The sequence below is a fragment of the Lutra lutra genome, chromosome 5 (assembly GCF_902655055.1).
Source record: "Lutra lutra chromosome 5, mLutLut1.2, whole genome shotgun sequence".
NCBI lineage: Eukaryota > Metazoa > Chordata > Mammalia > Carnivora > Mustelidae > Lutra > Lutra lutra.
This window is the reverse complement of record NC_062282.1, coordinates 44,862,753-44,872,935: the sequence shown is the minus strand read 5'-3', so window position 1 is coordinate 44,872,935 and position 10,183 is coordinate 44,862,753. Positions and strand designations below refer to the sequence as shown.

General features: G+C 37.9%; 1 pseudogene; it reads right to left on the bottom strand.

The window, feature by feature from the left end:
• Positions 1 to 2,112: 2,112 nt before the first annotated feature.
• On the bottom strand, positions 2,113 to 4,744 carry LOC125100994 (heterogeneous nuclear ribonucleoprotein R-like; annotated as a pseudogene).
• Positions 4,745 to 10,183: the final 5,439 nt, after the last annotated feature.

The following is a 10,183-nucleotide window of genomic DNA, read 5'->3' as shown; positions in this document are numbered from 1 at the left end:
TCTGTCAAATAAATAAATAAAAATCTTAAAAAAAAGAAGAAGAAGAAACATATTACAGCTACATGCAAAATCATGGATGACTATAATACACAAAATGGCAAAAGCAGCCAGACACATAACAGTGCATACTGTGTGCTTGCATTTATATAATGTTCAAAAACTAGTCTCATTTCCCTGTAGTTTTAGAAACCAGGACAGTGCTTATTCATGGCAGGGGGATTGTGACTGGAAAGGCTGAACAAGGAAGACTTCTCTGAGTAATTTGCTGTTTCTTCCTCTGGGTGCTAGTTACATACCAAGTGAATTCTAATTACAAAAATTTATCAAGGTGGGCACTCATGATTTGTGCATTTTTAAAAATAGGTATGTTATTCTTTGGTAGAAAAGTTGACCATAAATAGAAGTAAGCATGCAGAAATATTAGTTCTTAGAGAGTATAAGAAGAGCATTTATCTGGTTCATTGTAATCCTTCAATACGTGGTAGCTTTGAAATTAATTTTTTAAATCTTTGCTTTATCCTTCTACTTCATAATAATGTGTTAGGAAACAACTTCCCTCTCTTATTTTACTACTCCACCTTTCATCAAGACAACATGAAAAAGACTAGTGTCTATTTGCCTGTATCAACAAAGCTCTGAAATCAAATGCATAATTATGAATGTGTGCTTTAAATTGCTAAAATGTATTTAAGTGTTTGGAAATCTCCTTCAGAATCTCTGCAAAAGGTATCTACTTCCTGCACTTGCTCTAATTAAATCCACTTTTCTTCAAGTACCAGTAATCAGTATTTTTTTAATTACTCTGATTAAGTATTTTTTGTTTTTGTAAACTTTAATTTCTGGTATCTACCAGTATAGCAATGTTTTCTACAATTTTACCATATAGGTAATGTACTATCCAATGTACATATGTGCATATATACTGTGTGTATGTGTATTACATGTGACATTTTTAATACATTTCAGTTAAAAAAGGCTCTTACCATAATCAAACTTCTAAAATTGTATTCAGTGGAAAACACATTTTATCTTCTGAAGTATGGACTGAATAATGACACTATATGAACTTCTGAATGTAACTTTGCATTCTACAAATCCATGTGTAAGACAGGTACATACAAACGTGGTTGACTTTTTTTCACGGTTATCTATTACTTCTACTCTTGACCAAATATCCATGAAGTTTTCTTTTAAATTTACCCCATGAAGGAGCAGGGCAGGCATTATTCTCTATATTTCATATATGAGTGAAGTGAGACTCAGGTTAAGTGATTATCTCAAAACCACAAAGTTCCCTTAGTTTCAGAGTCAAAGCAAAAACAAACTGAAATGCCCAGGTCTTGTATTTCTAATTAAATCCATTGTTTTTGTCCCCTGACTCCAGTCTCCCTCCCCTCTCCACCACCTGCCCTATTGCTTTCTACACTCCTTGTACTTAAAATAAGAAAAGCCCATGTGGGTATTGAGAGTTTGTTGGGAAGTTCCTGAGAATATAGCTGAATCTAGAAAAATGTGAACTTTGAAAGGCAAGTAGGGTTTGGATAAGTGTTAAGCAGACAAGTGCCACCAAACACAGCATATGCAGCTGGGGGTGAGCAAAGGGAATGATTCCTTAGACTGACAGCATTAGGATGGGAAGAAAAGAGCGATTAGGTTGCAAACAATTGCAAGAAATGTAACCTATGCTGCAATATTTCTACCCCAAGAGTCAGTATTCCTTAATGAATTTCTCCAGCACTCTATTTAGACTTCAAGGGCATATTTATGTTCCCCGTTTAGCTCAGTTAGGATTAGAGGGAGGAGAAGGTAAGAGTCCCTGGTGAGAAGCCAGACAATTTGCCTTATAGAGACAAAACCTTAGACACATTTCAAATGCCAGATGTTCATCGTGACCCATTCAAGTCTCATTAGTGCATTTTGCCTTACTAAAGGTATTTTCATCTACTTTAAAAAAAAATCATATAAAACAGTTTCACAAAAGAAAAAAGGGAAAGACAAAGGTGTTCCACGCAAGGAGAGGCAAATATACAAAAAATTATTCTTTAAAGAGTAGGGACTGGGGAGGAAACTATGAGTAAACAGCTATGTTTCTTACATTTTAGTGTTTTTTTGTTTTGTTTTGAATAGATTTTTTAGTTTTATTGAAATCTTACATGAACAAGAAATTGGAAATAGAATCACATCAAAGAACAAATTGTCATGGCTTTGACGTTTAAGCCAAACAAATTTTGTAGGGCAGATTTCCAAAAGGTGTGAAGTTATAACAATGTAAAAACACAGTTAACCTACATCTAGGAGTGCAAAACATACAATCATCGGTTATTTTCAATACAAGAAAACTTAAATTTGTTTGCTTTAATTTCTTAAAACTACTAAGACAAAGCACTAGCTTGAATTTTTATTTACAGCATACTCCATACTCTTATGTCATCTATCCCAAACCAAAAAAATGAAACTGTCCAAAACCAAAGGTTCTGCAAAATCATGATTTAACAGTGTGCTCAGCTTGTTTTTGAAGCTAAAATGAAGCCTGAAACGATAAAAGCATTGTAACCCCCAGAATAAGGGAACGCTGCAAGCCCAATAATGTACAAGAGCATTTATGAAAGAGGAAAAAAAATAAAAAGACTTGAGTATACATACAGTAGTGATTTCTTCACCCAATACAAATGGCAGCAAACTGCTACTTAAAGATGAAACAGTTAAGCAAATTTTTTTTTGAAGAATGTAGATCTAGAGCCAATCGGATTTTGCCAATATCATTTTCAAGCCCTCACTTGTCTATTTCCACTGTTGCCCATAAGTATCCTGATAAAATTCCTGGTTGTCATTATTGTAACCATAGTTACCAGAATAGTCACCACCTTGCTGAAGCGGCTGCTGAGCGATGGGTTGGGAACCCCAGTACTGTTGGTTGTTGGTCTGACGGTGCTTGGAATCAGGTTGGTTGTACCCATATGCCTTTCTCTTGCCTCCTACGTTGCCCCCATGATTGCCCCAAGATCCACAGGAACCACGGCCTCTCTGCTGTTCTGCAGGACCCCTCTACCACCCCTAGAGCCTCTTGGTGGTCCCAAAGGTACCCGCCTCTGTGAATAGCCAGCTCTTCCTCTTGGAGGTGGTGCTCCCCGCCCCCTTGGTGGTGGTGGAGCACCTCGCCCTCCCCTTCCTCCTGCTCTTCCTCTTACTGCATAGCCATCATCAAAGCCGTAGTAGGGATCTTCATAGCCTCCACGATAGTCGTGATAATCATAACCATAGTAATCATCATAGTAATCTTCATAGCCATAGTAATCTGGAGGGTAGCCATATCCACCTCTCCCCCCACCACGACCCCGACCTCTAATTGGAAGTGGCATACGAGGAGGAAGGTGATAGTAATAATCTTCATACGCAGTGCTTCTGGAAGCCTGTCTAACAGCTTGGTGCTCTTTCCTTTTTTTGTCTGGTGGCTTGGCTAAGACTATTTCAATTTCTTCCCCTCTATCTCCTTGCCATTCATTTCATCCATGGCCTTAACAGCTGCTCCTCTGTCTTCAAAATGAACAAATGCATAATCTTTCAACTTCTTCACTTGTTCGAGTTTTCCAAATTCAGAAAATGACTTTTCCAATATTTCTTCTGTCGCTATAGTAGCCAAGTTTCTCACAAATAAAACTTTCACCTTAGCCATGACTTCTGGATCTGGTTCTTCCACAGGGTCAGCCCATTCAACTGTAACTACATTTCCCCACACTTAATTTTCCACTCATCAGCCGGCATCTGGCTTGTGCTGCTGACTTGTAATCTTCATATTCAAGGAAGCAGAACCCCTGATTCTTCTTTTTGTCATCGGGTTGATGATAGAGAATAACGTCCACCAAACCCTCTGTGACTTTACTGAATTCTTCCAGAATGTTTTCCTTAGTCTTATTCTTTGGAATTGATCCAACAAAAAGCCTGTTGTTTGCCACAGAAATGCACACTCCAAGGTGTTTTCTGGGGCGAATTTCATAGCTGTCACACAGCTTAATGGCCTCCTGTGCAGCCTCCTTCCCGCAGAAGGTGATAAACGCATACTCTCTGTTCTGACCAGACAGTGGATCCATCATAAGACGTAGATCCCAAATGGGACCAGCCTTTTCAAAAAGGGGTACCAACTCATCCTCATATAAATCTCTTGGTATTTTACCTACTGAGACTTCTATTCCAATGCCAGGTTGTACAACAGAGTACACACTGTTGGTGGAGGACCACCATACTTCCTCTGTCCTGTGGTTACATCCAGAATATAGCCAGTCTTTTCAAGCAACGCCTTTATCTTCACTTCATCCAACCCCTTTGTGGACTCTTGCACCTTGCTCCCGTTTCTCCCTTTGACTGTAGGTCTTCATAACTCCACATAAAAATGCACTTTTGTTCTGAACATGTGATAAGTCACTTTCCTTGAACTGCTGTAGTACAGATAGAGCTCCTTCTACATTAAATTCCCTGAGAGCATCAATTGCTCTTTCATCAAGATCGACATAAGCTACCAAGCCTGTCTGAAATATTTCATCAAGTCTTTCTGCCACCTTCTGTAGGAGGCCTGCCTCTATCAGTGTCTTGTAGTGTTCTGTGAGTTACACTGGAAGTATCCATTGGTTCTTCCTCTTCTTTTAACTGTACCGCATTACCATTCACCTGATTAGCCATTTTATTATGCTGCAGGGCAGAGCTGGGGCCGGAAGTCGGGCCCATGAGAATCAGCGTGAGGCGCTTAGAAAACGACTAAAAATGGTATATGTGCCACCCCCTCCCCGCCTCATGGACAGAGATGCGATCCCAGCAGCCCACTGGGTTTCCCAGAACTGCTTCCAGGGACTCCCAGCGGCTGGACATTTTAGTGTTTTTAAGAGTCAATTGGTACCTCCTCTTCTCGCTGTGTTTGATGCTACACAAAGTCCTCTGATTATTCTCTCCTGAACATATTGTGACACTAGTTTTGTTCCCATTGTCACCTAGACCATGCCTGTACCTTTCTATTGGTCCACCTATTGCAATAATTTGTGAAGCTGCCATTACTTACCTTTCAGATTGGCAAAGATTCAAAAGTTTGACAAAATGCTTTCTCCATATCCTTGCCAACATCTCATTTCCTGATTTGTTGATTTTAGCCATTCTGACAGGTGTGAGGTATATCTCACCGTGGTTTTGATTTGTATTTCCCTGATGCTGAGTGATGTTGAGCACTTTTTTATGTGTCTGTTAGGCATCTGGATGTCTTCTTTGCAGAAATGTCTGTTCACGTCTTCTGCCCATTTCTTGATTGGATTATTTGTTCTTTGGGTGTAGAGTTTGATAAGTTCTTTATACATTTTGGTTACTAGCCCTTTATCAGATACGTTATTTGCAAATATCTTCTCCCATTCTGTAAGTTGTCTTTTGGTTTTGTTGACTGTTTCCTTTGCTCTGCAAAAGCTTTTGATCTTGATGGAGTCCCAATACATCATTTTTGCCCTTGCTTCCCTTGCCTTTAGCAATGAAGGTGCTGTGGCTGGATGCTTTGGCGAAGAAGGTGCTGTGGCTGAGGTCAAAGAAGTTGCGCCTGTGTTCTGCTCAAGGATTTTGATGGATTCCTTTCTCACATTGAGATCATTCATCCATTTTTAGTGTATTTTTGTGTTTTGTGTAAGGAAATGGTCCAGTTTTATTCTTCCGCATGTGGCTGCCCAATTTTCCCAACACCATTTGTTGAAGAGACGGTCTTTTTTCCATTGAACGTTCTTTCCTGCTTTATCAAAGATTAGTTGACCATAGAGTTGAGGGTCCATTTTTGAGCCCTCTATTCTGTTCCATTGATCTATGTGTCTGCTTTTGTTCCAGTACCATACTGTCTTGAAGATTACAGCTTTGTCTTAGAGCTTGAAGTCTGGAATTGTGATGCTGCCAACTTTGGCTTTCTTTTCAAACATTCCTCTGGCTACTCAGGGTCTTTTCTGGTTCCATATAAATTTTAGGATTATTTGTTCCATTTCTTTGAAAAAAGTTGATGTTATTTTGATAGGTATTCCATTAAGTGTGTAGATTGCTCTAGGTAGCGTAGACATTTTCACAATATTTGTTCTTCCAATCCATGAGCATGGAATGTTTTTCAATTTCTTTGTGTCTTCCTCAAATTCTTTCCTGAGTACTTTATAGTTCTCTGAGTACAGATTCTTTGCCTCTTTGGTTAGGTTTATTCCCAGGTATCTTATGGTTTTGGGTACAATTGTAAATGGGATCGACTCCTTAATGTCTCTTTCTTCTGTCTTACTGTTTGTATATAGAAATGCAACTGATTTATTCCTGTGCAATGATTTTATATCCTGACACTTTACTGAGTTCCTATATGAGTTCTAGCAGTTTTGGAGTGGAGTCTTTTGGGTTTTCCACGTAAGTATCATATTATCTGCAAAGAGTGAGAGTTTGACTTCTTCTTTGCTGATTCGGATGCCTTTTATTTCTTTTTGTTATCTGATTGCCAAAGCTAGGACTTCTAGTACTGTGTTGAAGAGCAGTGGTGAAATTGGACAGCGCTGCTGTGTTCCTGACCTTAGAGGAAAAGTTCTCAGTTTTTACTCATTGAGAATGATATTCGCTATGGATTTTTCATCGATGGCCTTGATGATATTGGAGTATGTACCCTCTATCCCTACACTTTGAAGAGTTTTGATCAAGAAAGGATGCTGTACTTTGTCACATGCTTTTTCAGCATCTATTGAGAGTATCATATGGTTCTTGTTCTTTCTTTTATTAATGTATTGTATCACATACATTGATTTGCAGATGTTGACCCACCTTGCAGCCCAGGAATAAATCCCACTTGGTCATGGTGAATAATCCTTTTAATGTACTGTGGGATCCTATTGGCTAGTATTATGGTGAGAATTTTCACATCTGTGTTCATCAAGGATATTGGTCTGTAATTCTCTTTTTTGATGGGGTCTTTGTCTAGTTTTGGGATCAAGGTAATGCTGGCCTCATAAAATGAGTTTGGAAGTTTTCCTTTCATTTCTATTTTTTGGAAGAGTTTCAGGAGAATAGGTATTACTTCTTCTTTAAATGTTTGGTAGAATTCCCCCGGGAAGCCGTCTGGCCCTGGGTTCTTGTTTGTTGGGAGATGTTTGATGACTGCTTCAATCTCCTTACTGGTTATGGGTCTGTTCAGGTTTTCCATTTCTTCCTGGTTCAGTTGTGGTAGTTTATATTCTCAAGGAATGCATCCATTTCTTCCAGATTGTCAAATTTGCTGGCGTATAGTTGCTCATAATTTATTCTCATAATTGTTTGTATTTCTTTGGTGTTGGTTGTGATCTCTCTTCTTTCATTCATGATTTTATTAATTTGGGTCCTTTCTCTTTTCTTTTTGATAAGTCTGGCCAAAGGTTATCAATCTTGGTTTCTTTCAAAGAACCAGCTCCGAGTTTCATTGGTCTGTTCTACTGTTCTTTTGCTTTCTATTTCATTGATTTCTGCTCTGATCTTTATGATTTCTCTTTTCCTGCTGGGCTTAGGCTTCTTTGCTGTTTTTTTCTCCAGCTCCTTTAGGTGTAGGGTTAGGTTGAGTACTTGAGACCTTTCTTGTTTCTTGAGAAACTCTTGTATAGCTGTATACTTTCCTCTCAGGACTTCCTTTGCTGTGTCTCAAAGATTTTGAACAGTTGTGTTTTCATTTTCATTTGTTTCCATGATTTTTTTTTCAATTCTTCTTTAATTTCCTGGTTGACCCATTCATTCTTTAGTAGGATGCTCTTTAGCCTCCATTTATTTGAATTCTTTCCAACTTTCCTCTTGTGATTGAGTTCTAGTTTCAGAACATTGTGGTTTGACATATGCAGGGAATGATCCTAATCTTTTGGTACCAGTTGAGACCTGATTTGTGACCCAGGATGTGATCTATTTTGAGGAATATTCCATGTGCATTAGAGAAGAATGTGTGTTCTGTTGTTTTGGGATGGAATGTTCTGAATATATCTGTGATGTCCATCTGGTCCAATATGTCCTTTAGAGACTTTATTTTCTTATTGATCTTTTGCTCAGATGATCTGTCCATTTCAGTGAGAGGGCTATTAAAGTCCCCTACTATTATTGTATTATTGTTGATGTGTTTCTTTGATTTTGTTATTAATTGGTTTATATAATTGGCTGCTCCCATGTTAGGGGCATAGATACTTAAAATTGTTAGATCTTGTTCTTGGACAGACCCTTTAAGTATGATCCAGTATCCTTCCTCATCTCTTAATATCGTCTTTGGCTTAAAATCTAATTTATCTGATAAACAGATTGCCACCCTAGCTTTCTTTTAATGGTGAATTGTTGTCCATCCCCTCACTTTAAATCTGGAGGTATCTTTGGGTCTAAAGTGAGTTTCTTGCAGACAGCATATTGATGGGTCTTGTTTTTTTATCCATTGTATACCCTGTGTCTTTTGATTGAGGCATTTAGCCCATTCACTTTCAGGGTAACTACTGAAAGATATGAATTTAGTGCCATTGTATTGCCTGTAAGGTGACTGTTACTCTATATTATCTCTGTTCCTTTCTGGACTGTTACTTTTAGGCTCTCTCTTTGTTTAGAGGACGCCTTTCAATATCTCCTATAGGGCTGGTTTGATGTTTGCAAATTCTTTTAGTTTTTGTTTGTCCTGGAAACTTTTTATCTCTCCTTCTCTTTTCAATGACAGCCTAGCTGGATATAGTATTCTTGGCTGCATATTTTTCTCATTTAGTGCTCTGAATATATCATGCTTGTCCTTTCTGGCATGCCAGGTCTCTGTGGACAGTTGCTCTGCCACTCTATATTTCTACTGTTGCAGGTTACAGGCCTCTTGTCCCAAGCTGCTTTCAGGATTTTCTCTTTGTCACTGAGACTTGTAAGTTTTACTATTAGATGATGGGTGTTGGCCTATTTTTATTGATTAGAGGCATTTTTCTGTGCCTCCTGGATTTTGATACTTGTTCCCTTTCCAAATTAGGGAAATTCTTTGATACAATTTGCCCCAATATGCCTTCCGCCACTTTCTCTCCTTCTTCTTCTTTTGGGATCCCAATTATTCTCATATTGTTTCATCTTATCTATCACTTATCTCTTGAATTCTCCCTTGTGGTCCAGTAGTTGTCTGTCTCTCTTTTTCTCAGCTTCTTTATTCTCCACCGTTTGTTCTTCTATATCACTAATTCTCTGTTCTGTCTCATTTATCCTAGCAGTAAGAGCCTCCATTTTTTTGATTGCACCTCATTAATAGCTTTTATTATTTCAACTTGATTAGTTTTTAGTTCTTTTATTTCTCCAGAAAGGGAATCTCTAGTATCTTCCATGTTTTTTTTGAGTCCAGCTAGCAACCTGGTAATCATCATTCTGAACTCTAGTCCTGATATATTACTAATGTCCATATTGATTAGGTCCCTAGCCATTGGTATTTCCTCTTGTTCTTTTTATTTGTGGTGAGTTTTTCTGCCTTGTCATTTTATCCAGATAAGAACAGATGAATGAGAGAACAAAATAATAAAAGGGTAGCAATGACCCCAGAAAAATATACACGAACCAAATCAGAAGAGACTTGATACTGAAAAGAAAAGAATATGGGGGGTAATATATATATGTATGTATATATACATACATACATATACATATATTAGACTGGTGAATAGAAAAGAGCCACACACTTGATTTGGGGTATATTTTGGTCTGCTCCAGGAAACTAGCTCCCAAAAGTTTAAAGAAATAAAAACACTATATATATAATATAAATAATATTTATATTATATATATATATTACATATAAATAATATTTATTATATATGTTATATATATATTATATATATATGGGTATATGGGTACTTTTCTTTCTGCATGGAGTTCACTTCTGTGTGTGTGTGTGTGTGTGTGTGTGTGTGTGTGTGTATGGGTATACATGATGAAGGGATGGAATATGACTGTAAAGATGAAAATTGAAAAAGATTCTAAAAAAGGAATTGATAAGTTGGTTGGAAAAGTAAAGAGTTTGATCAGTCTGGAGTCTAGAAAAAAGCCATGCACTAAAGAATTATGGGGGAATAGCCATAAATTCTATGTGCTGCATCCCCCTAGCTCTGGAGTTCCACAGCTCTCATTGATTAGTGAGCTTGGTCTTGGCTGGATGTTCTTACTGATCTTCTGGTGGAGGGGCCTCTTGCCATGATTC